Genomic DNA, 19,621 nt, shown 5'->3' with positions numbered 1-19,621 from the left:
ATCTGGGCTGGCTGATGGCTCGGAGCCTGGAGCCTGTTTCCGATTCTGTGTCTCCCTCTCTCTGCCCCTCCCCCGTTCATGCTCTGTCTCTCTCTGTCCCAAAAATAAAAAATAAAAAAACGTTGAAAAAAAAGAAAAAAATAATTTTAAGAGGGTGCCTGGCTGGCTCAGTCAGTAGAGTGTGACTCTTGATCTTGGGACTGTGAGTTCAAGGCTTACATTGGATACAGAGATTACTAAAACACACACACACACACACACACACACACACACACACACACACACATTTTAAGGTAAAAAAATAAAAGGAAACTCTTCTCTCAACTATTATAGCAGAAAACACTATTCCCTTTGCAACCATCTGATCTTCAGTTTTAAGCAGGCAAACATTTTTTTTAAGGTTTTAAGTAATCTCTACACCCAACATGGGGCTCAAATTTACAACCCTGAGATCAAGAGTCCCATGCTCTACTGACTGTGCCAGCCAGCACCCCGAAACAAGCAAATGTTTTTGAATAATTTTGAAGACATGATCTATTAACACATTTACTGAGGACAAAACTTCATAAAGCAAAATTAGGCTTCAATTATTTACTTTATTACTAAACAGTTAATCCTAGGAAAAGGAACAAAGAACTTTTTTCCCAGAAAATTACCAAAGATCAAAAGAATTATGCACATCTATCTGGACCACGTATTATATATGAAACCTTGCAAAATACTGTTTATTTCCATGTTAATTACCCTTTTGTGGCATATCTTTAAAAAAATTATAGATGCTTTGCTGACTTTTCTCCTCATCCTAAAAGAAATTTCAATCCCTAATTTACAGTGTCGTGATAAGCACTGTAATCCAGCACAATCTGAATCACTACCCACGCCATAAAAGGTCAGCTTTATTCCTAACAGCCCCAAAGCAAAAACAACCCAAATGTTCAAAGTTGAATGGATAAACAAATACTATAATAGTCATACCCAATATTCTCAGCACTAAAAAAACTAATGACTGATACCTGCAGCAACATGAATGAATGAAATCAGACACTGAACTGAGCCAAAGAAGCCAGACCAAAAAAGAAAATATACTGAATAATTCCATTTATGCAAAACCCTAGAAGAGGCAAAATTAATCTATAGTCACAGAAACTAATTCAGTGGGGGAGGAAAAATGACTGCAAAATGTAGAAGGAAACTTCTACAGGTGATGAAAATGTTACACATTTTGATTGTGATGATGGTTATACAAGTACAAACATTTGTCAAAACACATCAAAATGTACATTTAATATGGGTGTACTTAATATCTTCATTTTATTCTATGTAAATTATACTTCAAAAAAAAGGTGAATTTTAAAAAGACTGAGCTTACTAAAAATAGACTGGCTCCCTCAAAGAGCAATGCATTCCAAGACGAACATTTTATATTCCTTTTATATTAAATAATCTCTCTTTATACATTTTTTTAAAGTTTTTATTTTTAGGGGCACCTGGGTGACTCTGTCAGTTGAGTGTCTAACTTCAGCTCAGGTCATGATCTCACAGCTCATGAGTTCGAGCCCCACATCAGGCTCTGTGCTGACAGCTCGGAGCCTGAAGCCTGCTTCGGATTCTGTGTCCCTCTCTCTACCCCACCCCTGCTTATGCTCTGTCTCTCTCTGTCTCAAAAATAAATAAACGTTAAAAAAAAAAAAAAAGAAAAAACATTTTATTTTTAAGTAATCTCTACACCTAACGTGGGGCTTGAACTCACAACCCTGAGATTAAGAGTTACATGCTCCACCAACTGAGCCAGCCAGGCACCCGTAAGTCATCTTTCTTTAAATCTATTAAAATAAATGTTAGGGGTGCCTGGCTGCTTCAGTCAGTAGAACATGCAACTTTTGATCTCAGGGTTGTGAGTTCAAGCCCCATGTTGCATGTAGAGATTACTTAAAAATAAATCTTTAAAAAAAAAAAAATGTTAAAGTTTTAGATAAAACCAAGGAACACTGTCTAAAACTGTTCTGTCTCATATAACAGTACCCATTAGCCACACGTGGCTGTATCAAGTTAAATTAAGTAAAAATCAACTAAAATTTAATTTAGGTCCTCAACAGGGAAAGAGTGACTTTACAGTGGACAAACCTGACAAGGAATCAAAGTCAACCATATATCAAGTATATCTAGGTCAGCATTAACAATGATAAAGCACACTGATAGTGTATGTGCTCTTAATATAATCTGATAAAAATGGCAATTTACCTCTGAGGTCTTCCTCCCCAAAACCCTTAACCCCACTCTAATCGTGAGAAAAACATCTGATTAATCCCAACAGAGAGGCATTCTACAAAAACACTTAGCCAGTAACTCCTCAAAATTGCCAAGACTGTTAAAATCAGGGAAGTCTGAGGGGCGCCTAGGTGGCTCAGTCGGTTGAGTGTCAGACTTCGGCTCAGGTCATGATCTCTCGGTCCGTGAGTTCGAGCCCCGCGTCGGGCTCTGTGCTGACCGCTCAGAGCCTGGAGCCTGGTTCAGATTCTGTGTCTTCCCCTCTCTCTGACCCTCCCCCATTCATGCTCTGTCTCTCTCTGTCTCAAAAATAAATAAACGTTAAAAAAAAAAAATTAAAAAAAAAAAAAACAAAACAAAACAAAACAGGGAAGTCTGAGAAACTATCACAGCCAAGAGGACCCTATAAGATATGTGACCAAATGTGGTATCCTAGATGGATCCTGGAACAGAAAAACTAAGGATATCTGAATAAACTATGGACTTTAGCTAATAATGATGTATCAGGATTGGTTTATTAATTATAACAAATACATCACAGCAAGGGGCATCTGGGTGGCCGAGTCAGTTGAGCATCAGACTTCAGCTCAGGTCATTATTTCTTGGTTCATGAGTTCAAGCCGCACAACAGGCTTGCTGCTGTCAACACAAGAGCAGCTTCAGATCCTGTGTCCCCCCTGTCTGCCCCTCCCCCACTTGTGCTCTATCAAAAATAAACATTAGGGGCGCCTGGGTGGCTCAGTCAGTTGGGTGTCCACCTTCAGCTCAGGTCATGATCCCACAGTTCGTGAGTTCAAGCCCCCAGTCGGGTTCTGTGCTGACAGCTCAGAGCCCAGAGTCTGCTTCAGACTCTGTGTCTCCCTCTCTCTATGCCCCTCCCTGCCTCCCTACCCCCCCCCCACAAAAACCAAACAAACATTAAATATATATACCACAGTAACATAAAACATTAATAACAGGGGAAACTGGGTGTGGTATATATGGGAGATCTCTGTACCATCTTCTGTTTCTCTGTAAATCTAAAACTGTTCTTAAAAATGAAGACTACTATATGGGCACCTGGGGGACTCAGCCGGTTGGGAATCCAACTTCAGCTCAGGTCAAGATCTTGCGGCTAGTGAGTTGGAGCCCCACATCGATCTCTGTGCTGACAGCTCAGAGCCTCAAACCTGCTTAGGATTCTGTGTCTCCCTCTCTCTCTTCCCCTCCCCTGCTCGTGCTCTGTCTCCATCTCTGTCTCTGTCTCTCTCTCTCTCAAAAAATGAACAAGAAAAAAATAAACTTTTTTTTAAAATAAATAAATAAGGGAATCTGAAGGGCACCTGGGTGGCTCAGTTGGTTAAGCATCAGATTCTCGGTTTCAGCTTAGGTCATGACCTCACAGTTCACAGGAGTGAGCCCTGTATCAGGCTCTGTGCTGACAGCATGGAGACTGCTTGGGATTCTCTCTCCCTCTCTGCCCCTCCCCAACTTACAAGCGCACTCGAGTGCTCTCTTTCAAAATAAACTTTAAAAAAGTCTTAAAAAGAGAAGGCTATTTTATCACTAATCACAACTTAAGAACCAATGCTCTCTCTCCCTCAAAATAAACTTTAAAAAAAAAGTCTTAAAAGCAGAAGGCTACTTTATAACCATAACGTATGAACAAATCTTTATCTACCCAGCACTAAAAACCCTCAATGAAATCTAAAAGACCTCAATGTTTATTTCAATTTCTATTTCAAATCAGTACTTATTTTTTAATGCTTTAAAAAACAAACAACAAAAAAACTACATATCATATGTGAATAGAACATTGAAAACTGTTCCACTCCCCATAGTAGCAATTCTCAAAGTAACATCTTCTGAAATTCTTTCAAGGTAGCCATGATGTCAAAACTATTATTACAGTAACACTAAGATATTACACTTTTCAGTATTGGCGCTGCACTAATCATGCAGTGAAAGAGTAACCAATACACAGACCTGGGTATTTAGCAGACATCTTTTCAAAAATGATCGAAGTGTGGGGGGTCTGGGGGGGCTCAGTTAAGCATCTGATTCTGGATTTCAGCTTGAGTCACGATCTCACGGTTCATGAGTTCAAGCCCTACATCAGGCTCCATGCTGACAGTGTGGAGCCTGCTTGAGATTCTTTCCTTCTCTCTCTCTCCTCCCCCTTCAGTCTGCCCCTCCCCCGCTCCTGCTGATAAACTTTAAAAGAAAAATGAACAAAGGACAAGAACCATATGATCCTCTCAAAAGATGCAGAGAAAGCATTTGACAAAATACAGCATCCTTTCTTGATAAAAACCCTCAAGAAAGTAGGGATAGAAGGAGCATACCTCAAGATCATAAAAGCCATATATGAACGACCCAATGCTAATATCATCCTCAATGGGGAGAAACTGAGAGGTTTCCCCCTAAGGTCAGATACGAGACAGGGATGTCCACTCTCACCACTGTTATTCAACACAGTATTGGAAGTCTTAGCCTCTGCAATCAGACAACACAAAGAAATAAAAGGCATCCAAATCGACCAGGAGGAGGTCAAACTTTCACTCTTCACAGATGACATGATACTCTATATGGAAAACCTTAAAGATTCCACCAAAAAACTGCTAGAACTGCTCCATGAATTCAGCCAAGTTGCAGGATGTAAAATCAATGCCCAGAAATCAGTTGAATTCATATACACCAGCAATGAAGCGACAGAAAGAGAAATCGAGGAATCCCATTTACAGTTGCACAAAAAACCATAAAATACCTAGGAATAAATCTAACCAAAGAGGTGAAACTATACACCTGTATATACATACAGTGAAAACTATAGAAAGCTTATGAAAGAAATTGAAGACACAAAAAAAATGGAAAATGCTCCTGGATAGGAAGAACAAATACTGTTAAAATGTCGATACTCGGGGCGCCTGGGTGGCTCAGTCGGTTAAGCGTCCGACTTCAGCTCGGGTCACAATCTCGCGGTCCGTGAGTTCGAGCCCCGCGTCGGGCTCTGGGCTGATGGCTCAGAGCCTAGAGCCTGCTTCCGATTCTGTGTCTCCCTCTCTCTCTGCCCCTTCCCCATTCATGCTCTGTCTCTCTCTGTCTCAAGAATAAACAAACGTTAAAAAAAAAATTTTGGGGGAGCGCCTGGGTGGCTCAGTCGGTTGAGCATCCAACTTCGGCTCGGGTCATGATCTGAGTCTGTGAGTTCGAGCCCCGCATCGGGCTCCGTGCTGACAGCTCAGAGCCTGGAGCCTATTTCGGATTCTGTGTCTCCCTCTCTCTCTGACCCTCCCCCATTCATGCTCTGTCTCTGTCTCAAAAATAAATAAACGTTAATAAAAAAAAAAATTTTTTTTTTTAAATGTCGATACTACCCAAAGCAATCTACATATTCAATGCAATCCCTATCAAAGTAACACCAGCATTCTTCACAGAACTAGAAGAAATAATCCTAACAAAAAAATGAACAAAATGACACTATCACTTCAAAAACAAAAAAATTGGCAGTACTTGTGGCCAATAATAAAATTTGAACTTTCAAGCAAAATTCGAATTTTGGAAAACTTCTATTCGCCATGCGCTTGCTGGGTTTTCCAGTACTTCAGACTTTCCCAATTCTTCAAGGCTTTCCTGATGAGTACTAACATTAATAAATGCAATTTTTTAAGTTTATTTTTATTTATTTTGAGAGAGATCGAGAGCAAGCTAGGGAGGGGGAGAGAGAGAGAGGGACAGAATACTAAGCAGGCCCCCACTGTCAACACAGAGAACAACGCAGAGCTAGAGCAGAGCCAGAACTCACACACCATGCCATCATGACCTGAGCCAAAATCTAGAGTTAAACGCTTAATCGACAAAGCCACACAAGAACCCCTGAATGCAAGTTTTTGGTACTATGTCATTTAAGGTAGCCATTTAAGGTACAAGACAGACCAATGGATTTTAATGTTACAGAATATAAAAAGTGCACTGACATAATTCAGATTTCATATTGCAACTAACCTTTAAAAACTACTACTTGGGGTGCCTGGTTGGCTCAGTCAGTTAAGCGTCTGACTCCGGCTCAGGTCATGATCTCGCAGTTCATGGGTTCGAGCCCCACGTAGAGCTCTGTGCTGACAGCTCAGACAGAGTCTAGAGCCTGCTTCAGATTTTGTGTTTTCCTCTCTCTCTGCCCCTCCCTCACTCATGCTCGTACTCTCTCTCTCAAAAACAAACATTAAAAAAAAGATTAAAAATAAGATAAAATAAAAAATAAAAACTACTACTTGTCGGGCACCTGGGTGGCTCAGTCAATTAAGCTAAGTCGATTAAGTTGAACCAGCTCCTGGTTCATGAGTTCGAGTCCCAGGTCAGGCTGTGCCCTGCCAGCCTGGAGCCTGCTTCAGATTCTGTCTCCCTCTCTTCTCTGCCCCTCCCCCAAGCACGTGCTGTCTCTCTCTCTCTCTCTCTCTCTCTCTCTCTCTCTCTAAGATAAACATTAAAGAAAAATTAAAGGGGTGCCTGGGTGGCTCAATCAGTTAAGTGTCCGACTCTTAGTTTCAGCTCAGGTCATGATCTCATGGTTTAATGGGTTTAAATCCCACGTCAGCTCTGCGCTGACAGTACAGAGCCTGTTCTCTCTCTCTCTGCCTCTCCCCCACTCACGATGTCTCTGTCTCTCCCCAAAAAATGAATAAATTTTTAAAAAATTTAAAAAGCTACTACTTGTTGAATTTTGGTGTACTATACCAAAGAATAATCTGCAATTATCTGAAAAAACTCTTAAAATATTGCTCCCTTTTCCAACTACATACATATCTCTGTGAGGGTTAATTTCCTTCATATACTTCAACCAAAGCAATGAAGAGCAACTGACTGAACACAGAAGCAGATATGTGAATCCAGCTGCCTTCCACAAAGCAAGACATAAAAAGCAATTTGCAAAAAGATAAAACACTGTCACTCTTCTCACCAAATTTTTTTGAAATGTTTTAGAAAATGGGTATTCTTCATTAAAAATATATTCATGTTAATATATAATGAGACTTATTTTTAAACTAATAAATCATTTTAAATTTCTCAGTATAATATAGACACACAGAACTAAGAGGCCTAAAAGTTCTTTGGGGGTCCTCTAACTTTTAAAGAATAAAGGAGTCCTGAGGCACCTGGCTGACTCAGTCAGAAGAACACATCTGACTCCTGATCTCAGGGCTGTGAGTTCAAGGCCCATGATGGGTGTAGAGATTACAAAAAAATAAATAAATGAACTTTAAAAAAAAAAAAAAAAAAAAAAAAAAGGATAAAGGAGTCCTAAGATCAAAAAGTTGAGAAGTGTTGGGGCATCTGGATGGCTCAGTTGGTTGAGCATCCAACTCTCATTTCAGCTCAGGTTATAATCCCACAGGTCATAGAATTGAGCCCCACATAGGGCTCTGTGCTGACAGCAGAAGGCCTGCTTGGGATTCTCTCTCTCCCTCCCTCCCTCTCTCTCTCTCTCAAAATAAACAAACATTAAAAAAAAAATTTTTTTTTTAGTTGAGATGTGTCTATCTCAGAGAAAAAGGGAAAAATGACAAACAAAAGGAATACATAAATTAACTTACAACAAACATACGTAGCCTGGAAAGCTAATCAAAAGGCATAAAACATCATTGACAACAAGAACACCAAGATCCAAAATGTGACACTTAAGTATCTAGGTCTTAAAAATGTATCTTTTCCAAGGACAGAGAGTCTTCTCACATTTTGAAATTTACTTATATGATTTTTAATGTTTATTTTTGAAAGAGAAAGAGAGAGAGAGAGAGAAGAGAGAGAAAAGGTGAGTGGGGGAGGGGCAAAGAGAGAGGGAGACACACAATCCAAACCAGGCTCAGGCTCCAAGCTGTCAGCACAGAGCCCGAAGCAGGGCCTGAACTCAGGAAAGGCAAGATCAAGACCTGAGCCAAAGTCAGACGCTTAACCAACTGAGCCAACCAGGCACCCCTACTTATATGATTTTTTGGTTGCCTCTGCCATTAGGCTATAAACCCTATGAAGATAGTTCCTTATGTGTTTTGCTCACCACTGTGTCTAGCCCAGCACTCCGCACAAAGCAGCTATTCAAGTATTGCTGGACTGAGAACAAAACAACACTTGCTAACAGAACTCAATGATGTCTCATTCAAATTATAAAGATGAAATTTTACAATCAAAATTTACCTATTTACATTGTAATAACAATCATAAAAGCTACCATTTACTGAAGTCCCATTTACTGTGCACCAGGCATTACACTGGCATTTTATTTTTTTTTTAATGTTTATTTATTTTTGAGACAGAGAGAGACAGAGCATGAACAGGGGAGGGGCAGAGAGAGAGGGAGACACAGAATCTCAAACGGGCTCCAGGCTCTGAGCTGTCAGCACAGAGGCCAATATGGGGCTCGAACTCATGGACTGTGAGATCATGACCTGAGCCGAAGTCGGTCGCTTAACCGACTGAGCCACCCAGGCGCCCCATGGCATTTTAGATTGTTAATTCCCACAACCACTATGGGATATACTTTACAGGTGAAGGAAATAAGGCTACCAGCAGTTAACTTTTTATCTCAAGTTACATGTAATTAAGTAACAGAAAATTAAACCCACATTTCTCTGCTTTAAAAGGCCACAAACTTTTCACTACATAATGATACAATGCTCTACAATGCTCGATACTCCTTGGTTACCCTTTTCTTTCTTCTCCATTCCCTTGCAGTTTTCAGAGGAATTCATTTTGTGGAAGTCACTTTTTCTCCTTTTCCCAATCTTCCACTCTGCTCCACTATCCTTTAACTTCTACTCCTCTGCATCACTCAGTTAAGCAATATACTAAGCCCTCAGGGTAGGGAAGAGAATAGACTCAGGATCCAAACACACTAAGAAGAAATTTCTCCTAACACACTACAAAGAAATTTCATTAACAATGGTGGAAGCAGTATAAAAGGCTAAAGAGTGTCAGATTCCAAAACATAAACTAAGGCTCTCTGACACTGATCTTGCAGGATGGCTTCACATCCAGCCCTTCAACTGGCCATGGCTTGAGCAATATCACCTCAATTCTCAAGGACCTAACCACGAGAGCCCCTCGATATGGCCATGTCTTCAAGGCCTGAGTCATGATTTACCAATTAGAAAGTACCAAGCCAGTACCTCTGCCAATTCCTGCCAGGATCTGCAACCAAAGAACCAATACTGAAGAGACTAGAGTTCCCAAGACTTCCTCCAGGCCCAGGACAATTTGAATAAAAGGAGCTTTGTTCCCAAAGAACATATTGGCCACAATATCACTGTAAGAAGAAATGCTATTACTGTCATTCTCCCCACTGTTTCTGAACAATATGTAAACATTTCTATTTTCCTCCCTTTTGGTAAAGAACAAAATTAGGAATCAATGAACTATTCTAGGAAAAATCACAAGGCCATAAACATTACGTCATTTGATAATCTCACCACAAGCCAATGTTTTCCAGAAAGGGAACCCCAGAGCCTGTGAAGTTTTACACAGATTATGTGGAAATCTTTTTAAAACCTCACAAAGCCTTAACTCAGTAAGCCTGAATATACCTCACCTCAAAATTCAGATTAAAGAGAACATACAATATGAGAGAGGGCTATTCTACCTTAAAAATGAATTCAGTAAGGGGTGTCTGGGTGGCTCAACTGATTAAGTGCCCAACTTCAGCAACAGGTCATGATCTCACAGTCTGTGGCTTCGAGCCCCGCATCAGGTTCCATGCTGACAGCTCAGACCCTGGAGCTGCTTCAGATTCTGTGTCTGCCTCTCTCTCTGTCCCTCCCCTGCTCACACTCTGTCTCTGTCTCTCCTTCTCTCTCTCAAAAATGAATAAACATTAAAAAAAAATTTTTTTAATAAATTCAGCTAAGAAAAAAAAAAAGAATTCAGCTGCAATCTGCTAAAGTAAACCTTGTCTGAAAAAAAGCATCAGAGGAAGTCACATCTGTGGCCTGTCATTGAATACATCACTCTACAACAGATGACTTTTATTAGTAATCCCTAGGCTCTGCATTAAAAATCTTGGTATACAAGGGGCACCAGGCTGGCTCAGTCAGTAGAGCATGTGACTCTTGATCTTGGGGTTCTAAGTTCAAGCCCCATGTTGGATGTAGAGATTACGTAAAAATAAAATCTTTAAAAAAATAATCTCAATATACTAAGAATATTTAAGCAATAAAAAATTACTTAAGTAATCAGATATCACCAAATACATACAAGCTATAAACAAAAATTAAAATTGTTTTTCTTCAGTATTACCTAATAATTCTAGAATACAAGATGTTAATACAAAAGTTTATATATACTGTCTAACTGATCCTTTCCCAACAGTGAAAATTCCTGCTACCACTCAAATAACGTGAATATATGTTCACATGTAGAAGTTCCACCCTTCATACTCTCCATGGCTTCCTAATACTCAAGTGTTGCTTAACACTGTAAAAAGTACCCAGAAATTAAAACTTACAAAAGTAATCAATGAAAAATAAATAACCAATGATTTTTCCACAAACCAAGTCTCTCATTTGCTAACCTTTACCACAGACACTCCTCTGAACCTTCTAAACCAAGAACTTTTGTTAAAACGCCACGGAGGGGGGCCGACCTGGTGGCTCAGTCGGTTATGTGTCTGACTCTTGATTTTGGCTCAGGTCATGACAAGCTCCACTGTCAGCAAGGAATCTACTTGGGATTTTCTCTCTGCCTCTCCCCCATGCACATGCCCGTACGCTCTCTCTCAAAATAAACAAACAAACAAACAAAAACAAAAAACACTGCACTATGAAGTTCAAACAAGGATGCTTGGTGAAACCTACCGGGCCTCACTGACCAGTAGATAAACCTATATTTTAATTCTTCAGGACATATAAACTGAAACTGCCAAGCTACCTATAAGAAATTTTTCTATGAAAGGAAAATGTTCAGAAGCTTCTGCAGGTTTCTGCCTAGAAGAGCCAACACTACACCTTCTCTGAGACCTGCCCCCACTCTTAAAGTGGAATCTTTCAATTATGTTTGCACTTCTAGACTACAGTCCTATGGCCCTACTAATTAGACCAATAATGGAGAACTGGACAAACTTCAACCAATCAAATTTCCCCTCCCAGGAATTTAAAATGTAGACAATGAGCTAGTAACAGTTGCAGTGGCACTAGAATTTAAGTTCGTATGTGGCACCAGGAATGAAAGTGGTGATTTTCTTCCATGTGTTTTTAAAGCAGGAAAGGCCAGACTGTGAAAAGACAACTAAAGCAGGATAAAAAGAGACAAGAGAGGACACTGACAGCCAGCAGGGAGGGAAGTGCTATCTGTACTGCCTTAGCTCCCGAACACTTCCCAGTTTCTGGTTCGTGTCCTTCATGAAAGCCAACTGCTCCCAGGTTCTTTAAGTATCTCCTTACTTCTGCTCCCAAAGAATTCCTCTTCCTATTTCACACCATCAGAAAATCATGACAACAGTTTAAAACACAAATTCACAATAGGAACAGTGTAGAAAGGGTATGATTATTCTTGTGGTTCATAAGGAATCTGAGCAGTAGCTAGGAAGTTGTTTCTATCACTATCTATAACTTCAGGAGGGGAAAAAAAAAAAAGGCAAAAAAACCCTGAAACCTTTAAAGCAAAAATCATCTGTTTGCCTAAGTCCTCAGCTCTGTGCTTCCCTTCAACACTCACCTGTTCAAAAGTTCTGCTGGTTCACAGCAGGAGGTGCAAGCAGACTTTGTTCAGGTCCTTTTAACACTGTAAATAACAAAAGTATTAAAGTAATTGACCCAACAATCAATCTCTTAGGAAACTTTTAAAAACATAATCTCTTATAATGAATAGTTTTACAGGAAATGGTTCCAAACCTGGTTAAAATATTAGAATCATCTTGGGATTCTCTCCCTGTCTCTTAGAAACTAGCTTAGAAACTAACTTCCATTTTCCTAACATTTAAAGAGTTTCTCAGTAGCTCTGGAGGGGGACTAAAAAAATACATATATTTAACAGAAGTTCTAAGTGATTCTGATAAAGACAAATGAGCACCAATACAGGGTTTAGGAAAGTGATTACTTGGGGCTTTCATTCAAACTACATTGCAGGGATGTGATACCAATTTTTAAACGTATCTGATAGAAAAATGACAGCCACCAACACAGCAATACAGTATGTATCCTATGCAAATAATCAGTGAGCCCAAGAAATATAACCACTGCCAAAATGCCCAAGGAGCAAAACTCCAGGTGTGCTTTCAGTTGCAAAATCACAACCTTCATTTAATGCTCTAATGAGACAGCATCTTAAAAATCCACAGGATGGTGACATCTCAACTGACTAGGAGTAGACTGAATGAAACACAACAGCTTCAAGTGGTTTCTTAGCTAAAATCAAATAATGCTTTGAATGCTGTTATGTGTCAAAAAAACAATAATTGCAAATTAAAGTTGATTTTATTAACATCAAAAAAGTAACTTGGGAAAGCGACTTCTGCCTTTTGACCTTAATTTTGCAAAAACATAGCCGTGTTATTTTAATACCCAAAAGGTCATTCAACTTTATGCACTGCAGTCTAGTTTAGTTTTATAAGGGCATGCAAAACGAAAAGAGGGGACAACTAGGTAATAAAGTCTTCTCTGGGCCTAACTCAAAAAAACAAGGTCTAAAGTATCTCTTATTGCAAGTATAATTAAGTTCAAGTCCTCTGTAGTTAATGAAACTCTGCAGTTAACAAGAAAATATAAAATCGTATACTTTAATTACTTGAAGTAGGTAGGTACATAATACTTTGAAAATATTTTTATAAAACTAATTGTAACCACTTAAGGGAGTATTCTTTCGTTTTTCAAACCTCCCCCTATTCCTCCCCCTCAACTTCACACAAAATTATGGGCAATTCGGGGCGCCTGGCTGGCTCAGTCAGTACAATTTGATCTCAGGGTTGTGAGTTCAAGCCCCACATTAGGTGTAGAGCTTACTTAAAAAAAAAAAAAATTTTTTTTTTAAATTACCAGCAATTCAACAAAAGTATCATTTTGCATTCCCATATAATTAATCTACTGTATTTCTCAGTCATCTGAGAGCATAAAAAAACAAAACAAAAAAAAGCCAATTGGGTTAAGAAATACTAGGATTCCAACTATCAGTAAGCCTTCCTATGGAGTAAAAATCTACTTATATATTTAAAAATATGTAACTTTTCAGGGCATTAAAAATGAATGGAAATCCTAGAACTTTATTACCATAAAAATCCTAGCAGAGGGTGAATAGGGAAAAAAGGCTTGGGTTCAGAGTTTTACAATGATGACCAAATGATGTTAAGGCAATTCAAATTGCTGAAGGAAAATGGACATTTAACTTGCCTCTAAGATACCCGGATTAACACCAACAGAGGCTTGTAGATTCAACCTAATGAGACTGGTCCCACTACAATCTATAAGAAATAGAATAAAACAGAAAGTACTGAAAATTTAATCAGCAGGGGATAATGGAGAACTGCAAATGAAGTCAGTCTTTGAAAATGGCACAAATCAAAGATCCTTTAGAATGGCAAGGGTAAAAGGGTCAGCAATAATCTTTTCACCCAAAAGGTTCTCCCAGACAGCAATCTCTATCAGTAGTGTCATCTCCCAGTGTGAAAGTCAACAAAAAGAGAACAGACATACGGAGTATTAAAATGCAGAGTCATGAGAACAAATGAGATGATATGACATCAAAGACATAATATGAAAATGTCATTTCAAAAATTCAACAAAAGAACAAGAGGGGAAAAATTCGTTAAAACACCACCTCATCACTATCACTGCTATGTCTCCTTTTAGCCAAGGAGCTCCACTCACACCCTGAAGTTGTAAATTCCTCTCTTCTCATGAGCTTCAGGCAAGCTATGACAAATTATTTTTCATATATGCAACTCAACTCACCAGCAAAGGCACTTCAAAACCAAAATATTAAATTCCTCAGGTGAATTAAATGCAAGAAGACATTTATGAAAGCTCAGTAATAAGCATATGGAGATAAGCTAGAAGGAAATCAGAAAAAAAATTTTTTTCCAAAGAAAAAAGCCTATGAAGTATCAAATCAATTGGTGAACTTGTCAGCTAGTCTGAAAGGCAAAAGGGGAAAAATAAAACACTCAGCACAAAAAGTTCTACACATGTAAAATGCTATAAAAGACATACAAACTAGCGGAAGAGACCCTGAGGAATCTAAAAGTAGGATGGACAGAACAGAGATAATTAAGAATTCTTAATTCTTACCAATCAGATTAAGAATAACATAAATTAATATGCTGATTCTACCATTCTCCCAGGTTATATTTCTTAATGATGTGTCTAAACCTCACAGGAAATTAATTTCCCTACATTTTCAAATATCCATAAGTGTTCCAAAGATCCCCTCCCTCGAAAGCAATTCCAGATCTTTTAGGCGGTCTATCATCCATCTCATTTAAACACTTTTAAGAAAGATTTTTCAAGACAATTTCCTGAAATATGTTACATGAGCATCCTGGATTTTTCCAAACTCGGGTGGGGCGTGTGTCATACACAGAGGGAAGGGGGTCTGGGCATACTGGCCCCAATTTCCAGAATCTGGTCTCCCCTTGCAACAGTCACAAGAGATGTGGAAAAAATTTCTAAGTCACTGAATAACCCCTCTTGGCACCAATGAGCAGGGTACACATTTTCCACTAGCCTCCGTCTTCTTGGGTCCCTCTGGCTAAACTAGCCTCCATACTTTTCCCAACACCTGACCTGCACCCACTTCAGCCTTTGCCTCGGTATCCCTGCCCTGGCTCGCCTAGCCTGGAGCATTCCTTCTCCAGACAGCTACGGGAATTGCTCCACCTCCGTCAGGTCCTTCCTCAAACATGAGCTTCTCCGTGCAGCCTTCTCAGGGCACACAATTTATTTTTTATTTATTAATTTTTTTTCAATATATGAAATTTATTGTCAAATCGGTTTCCATACAACACCCAGTTCAGGGCACACAATTTAAAATTAACCCCTAAATCTCGGTCATCCGTTTTCTGCCTCATTTTTTTTTCCCCGCATCATGTACCACAACACAATGTGTTTTACCTGAGTTTTTATTTGTGTGTCTAGAAATGAGCTCCCCAGAGAAAGGATTTTTGGTCTGTTTTGGCCCCAGCACCAAACAGTGCAGTAGAGTCTCAATCTTTGTCGAATGAATGAATGCGTGAATGAAGGAAGGGAAGCACGTAGTCCCTTCCGCCTTCTCAGTGCAAAATCCTGAAATGCTTCGTCAAGTACAGAAAAGGTGTAGAGCCCTTTCTTTGCCAATGAATCAGTGCCATTACCAGGGTTTTCCTTGGTGTCAAATGTAAAGGAACAAGTGTGTGACATCTCTCCAGATACATGCCACTTTGAAGGTTTTTTCCCAGCATCCTCCACTGATGTCAACATGTGATGTAACAGAAAAGTACATATTCCATCTAGTCTGAGCACTCCAAAACCTGCTACGCTAATGAGTAAGACACAGGAAATCATCAATGAGTGAGAGAACACATTTGTGATCTAACCGAAATGGACAAACTCCGTAAGGTCAGGGCTGCAAATATCAGACGGGTGGAAGTTACCGTACAGAAAGGGCTGGTATGGGAAAAAAAAAAAAAAAAACTGTTTTAAATCTAAGAAGCGATTCGATTCTAAAAAGGAAATACTACGGAAGGACAAAATATCTTCCCTGCACACCACACCGGGAATCAAAACTGCCTATAATCCGAGACGCACAACACGGGATGAAAGGCTGTTCACAGCTTCCGGCCCCATCCTCAATTTCTTCTAAGTGTAATTGGAATACTCACCTTCCTTTACAGAGAAAACTAGGTGTGCTTACGTGCTTTGACTTTCAGGGAAAGGAAAAAAACAAAACAAAACAAAACAAAACGCAGTGCCATATAAATGCGAAGCAACGTTGTTGCTTCCCAAACAGGCTCGTGCAACCTGCTTCTTTCATAGACCATTCTGTGGCCGGAAGTACCAATCTGATTTAGGCTTCAGCCACAAAACTCAAGTATTCCAAGTGCTTCGTGGGAAACTGCTGACACTGAAAAGACTAATACCCATCTCCATCTGACAAGAGTGTTCAGGTCCCAAAGCTGCCTCGGGCTCGACTTTCCCAACCTCCGTCCCAGGTTCAGATCATGGCTCCACCTTGCCTCAGGCCTGGTCCAGACCCGTCCTCTCGCCACGGAAGGAGTCTCCACAGTGCAGATGCTCGGTGAGGAAGGCAAAGGCGCACCTCCCGGAGGCCAGGTGTGGGGAGGAGGGCCGGCAGGAGCAGCTGTCTGGCCGAGGCAGCTGTTACCCCGAGCACCCCAGCCTGGGCGGGTGGCTGGCCCGGGGAGCAGGTAGCAGAAGGCGAACCCTCTGGCCCTGAACAAATCGGCCTGACACTGCCCACCCCACCACCCTCTTCCCTTCCTCGGCTCCCCCCCCCCCACCCCCCGCGATGCCACCGGGCCCCGGAGGTGGGGGCTCCCCGGCTCGGCGGTCGAGACGCGCCCGGGCCCGGCGTGCCGCCTCGCGGGGTAGGAGGCTCCCTCCGGCCCAGCACCTGACCTGTCCCCTCCCCTGACGCCCTAGCCGGCCGTGGCCGCTGCCGGGGCGGCCTGTGGGTTGTCCATGCGGCTGGGCCGGGTCGGACCGGAGCGGCGGGGACGCGACCGCGGGCAGGAGTCCCGGGCGGCTCCATGGAAGGGGGTGATGGGAGACAGCGGAGTCGGGGCGCGGAGCGGAGCCGGGCAGGGGAGTGAGACGGAGTCGCTGGTTACCTGCGGTCCGGGACAGGGAGTCTCTCAGAATCCAAGTCAGTCTTCAGCCTCAACAACACAAGATGGCCGACACGTCGCCACGCACGTCACGTGACAGCGCGCTCCTTCCGCCACGCCCCTTGCTCCTCCCCCGCCCCGCCTCACCTCCCTTACCCGCTGATCCAGCCTCCCACGACGTCCTTCTTTTCCGCTGCCTCCCGCCCCTCTTCCCCGAACACGCCCCTGCCCGAGCCCCGGATGTCAGGCTGGAAGAGGGCGGGGCCGCGGCAAGGCGCAGGCGCCTGCGGGTCCCTGGGATGGGGCTCCCTGCCTGCCCTTGAGTTGAGTAGAGTTGGTGTTCAGAGTTGGACCCCGGCCAGGCACTGTGTGACTCACCGTCCTATGCACCCAATCCAGAGCCAGTTCGCAGTTCAAAAAGCTCTTCATCATTTACGAGCTGATTTTCAACACTAGAACTTTTCCACAGCTTTTTAACCCAGCATTTTCCTGCCCGTTTGCCATCCTGTAGAAAACGGGGAAACGACAAAAGCCGAAATTCAAAGCAGTTTCTCTACTTGTTAACGGTTCTGGTAGAACTGGGAATTCATTCTAGAGTGTTGAAATGTGACAGCTCAGAAGGACTAGAGAGCTTGGACCCCCTTCTGGTGCGTCAAGGGCTATAACCCTTTTGCCAAAAAATCTAACATCTGGGGGCTGCCAAATAAAATACAGGACGCCCAGAAATATTGGGAATATATTTACACTAAAGAGTTACTTGTTGTTTTTAAAAGATCGGATTTAACTGGGTGCCCTGTATTTTTAAAAAAAAAAAAATTTTTTTTTAATGTTTTTATTTATTTTTGAGAAAGAGAGAGACAGAGCATGAGCAGGGGAGGGGCAGAGAGAGACGGAGACACAGAATCCAAAGCAGGCTCCAGGCTCTGAGCCGTCAGCACAGAGCCCGACGTGGGGCTTGAACTCACGGACTATGAGATCATGACCTGAGCTGAAGTCAGATGCTTAAACAACTGAGCCACCCAGGCGCCCCTGGGTGCCCTGTATTTTTATTGCTCTGACAACTCAACCCTTCTCAGGTCATCCTATTCTTTCTTGTACATCCAAGCTTTTTTTTTTTTTTTTTTTTAACAGGGTCCTTCTGAACAGCTTTTTAATTTTTTTTTTAATGTTTATTTTTGAGAGAGAGGGGAATGGGGGATCCGAAGTAGACTCGGCACTGACAGCAGAGAACCTGATGTGGGGCTTGAACTCAAGAACCACGAGCTCATGCCCTGAGTGGAAGTCCCACAATTCGCTGACTGAGCCACCCTTAACAGTGTTTTAAAATACTCAAATGTTGGAGCCCATTGCTGGTTCGGATAGTGGAGCATGTGACTCTTGATCTCAGGGTTGTGAGTTCAAGCTCCATGTTGGGCATTTAGCCTTTTAAAAAGTAAAAAATAAGGCGCCTGAGTGTTCGAGTTTGGCTCGTCATTATCTTGATCTTGGGGTCCAAGAGTTAGCCCGGCATCCAGCTCTGTGCTGACAGCTCAGAGCCTGGAGCCTGCTTTAGATTCTGTTATCTCCCTCTCTCTGCCCCTCCCCCACTCATGCTGGCTCTCTCTCAAAAATTAATAAGTATTTTTTTAAAAAGTAAAAAATAAAATACTTGAATGTCTTCCAACTCAAAAGTTAATGGTAAAAACTACAATTCCACCTCTCTACCTCTCTGTTTCAAGGCCAAACTGCACATAAGAGTTGTTTATACTCACTTTCCCAATTTCCATACCTGGCAAGCAAGCAATTGTCAACCACTCCAATGTGGCTTCTATTCTGACTCATCCACCTAATGCTTGTCCTTAGACACCTCAACCTACAGGTTGGTAAGTGGAGTTTTTCAGTCCCAATCTTGATTTAGTGCTTTTCCATCTTCAATACGATTGACCACTCCCTATTTTCTGCAATACTTTATTGCCTTGATCTTTATGTCCTTGCTGCTCAAAGTGTGGTCAATGAACCAGCAACAATAGCATCACTTGGAAGCTTGTTAGAAATGCAGAATCTCAGGGGCGTGTGGGTGGCTCCGTTGGTTTAGCACCCAACTCTTGATTTCAGCTCAGGTCTTGATCTCAGAGTTGTGATTTCAAGCCCCTTGTTGGGCTTGAAAACAAAACAAAGCAAACATGCAAAACCTCAAATGGGCCCTTCACAATTCCATGCTGTTGAACTCTAGACCCTTTATAATCTGCATTGTCCCCCTCCCCCTCCTCTTTCCCCTGAATTTATTGTTCCGGATATGCCTATGTTTGAGGGTCCTCAAATATGCCACTCTGTTTTAGCCTTTGCCCATTCTGTTCCCTCTTGTTACAATGTCATTCCCAACACTTACCCCACTTCCGCCAACCTGTGTAACTCCTGCTCATCTTTAAAAGCCTAATCATATGTTAGTGCCTCTGTGAAGCTTTTTTTAATCTCCTCCCTTAGACCAAAGATCTTATCCCTTGAACTGTTATTTTTAAGAAAAAAGGTAATACTATGTTTGTTATATGCTAACCACTTCATTAAGTGCTTCACTTTCATTCTCTCTCGTAATCCTGG

At 41.5% G+C, this 19,621-nt stretch overlaps 1 protein-coding gene across 9 annotated transcripts in view; it reads right to left on the bottom strand.

The window, feature by feature from the left end:
• Positions 1–17,588, bottom strand: part of GIGYF2 (GRB10 interacting GYF protein 2) — a 146,976-nt gene extending 129,388 nt beyond the window's left edge. For 8 of the 9 annotated variants that reach the window (XR_006205769.1, XM_042950528.1, XM_042950532.1 and 5 more), the window contains exons 1-2: positions 17,048–17,138; positions 11,947–12,012 (exon numbers count right to left, since the gene is read on the bottom strand). The gene's annotated coding sequence lies outside the window, so the exon portion shown is untranslated. Of the gene's footprint in view, positions 1–11,946; positions 12,013–17,047; positions 17,139–17,422 lie in introns of those variants that run through there. The other variant, XM_042950529.1, reaches the window with a different exon arrangement.
• Positions 17,589–19,621: the final 2,033 nt, after the last annotated feature.

This window comes from Panthera leo, chromosome C1 (assembly GCF_018350215.1).
Source record: "Panthera leo isolate Ple1 chromosome C1, P.leo_Ple1_pat1.1, whole genome shotgun sequence".
Lineage (NCBI taxonomy): Eukaryota > Metazoa > Chordata > Mammalia > Carnivora > Felidae > Panthera > Panthera leo.
This window is presented reverse-complemented; position numbering and strand designations above follow the sequence as displayed.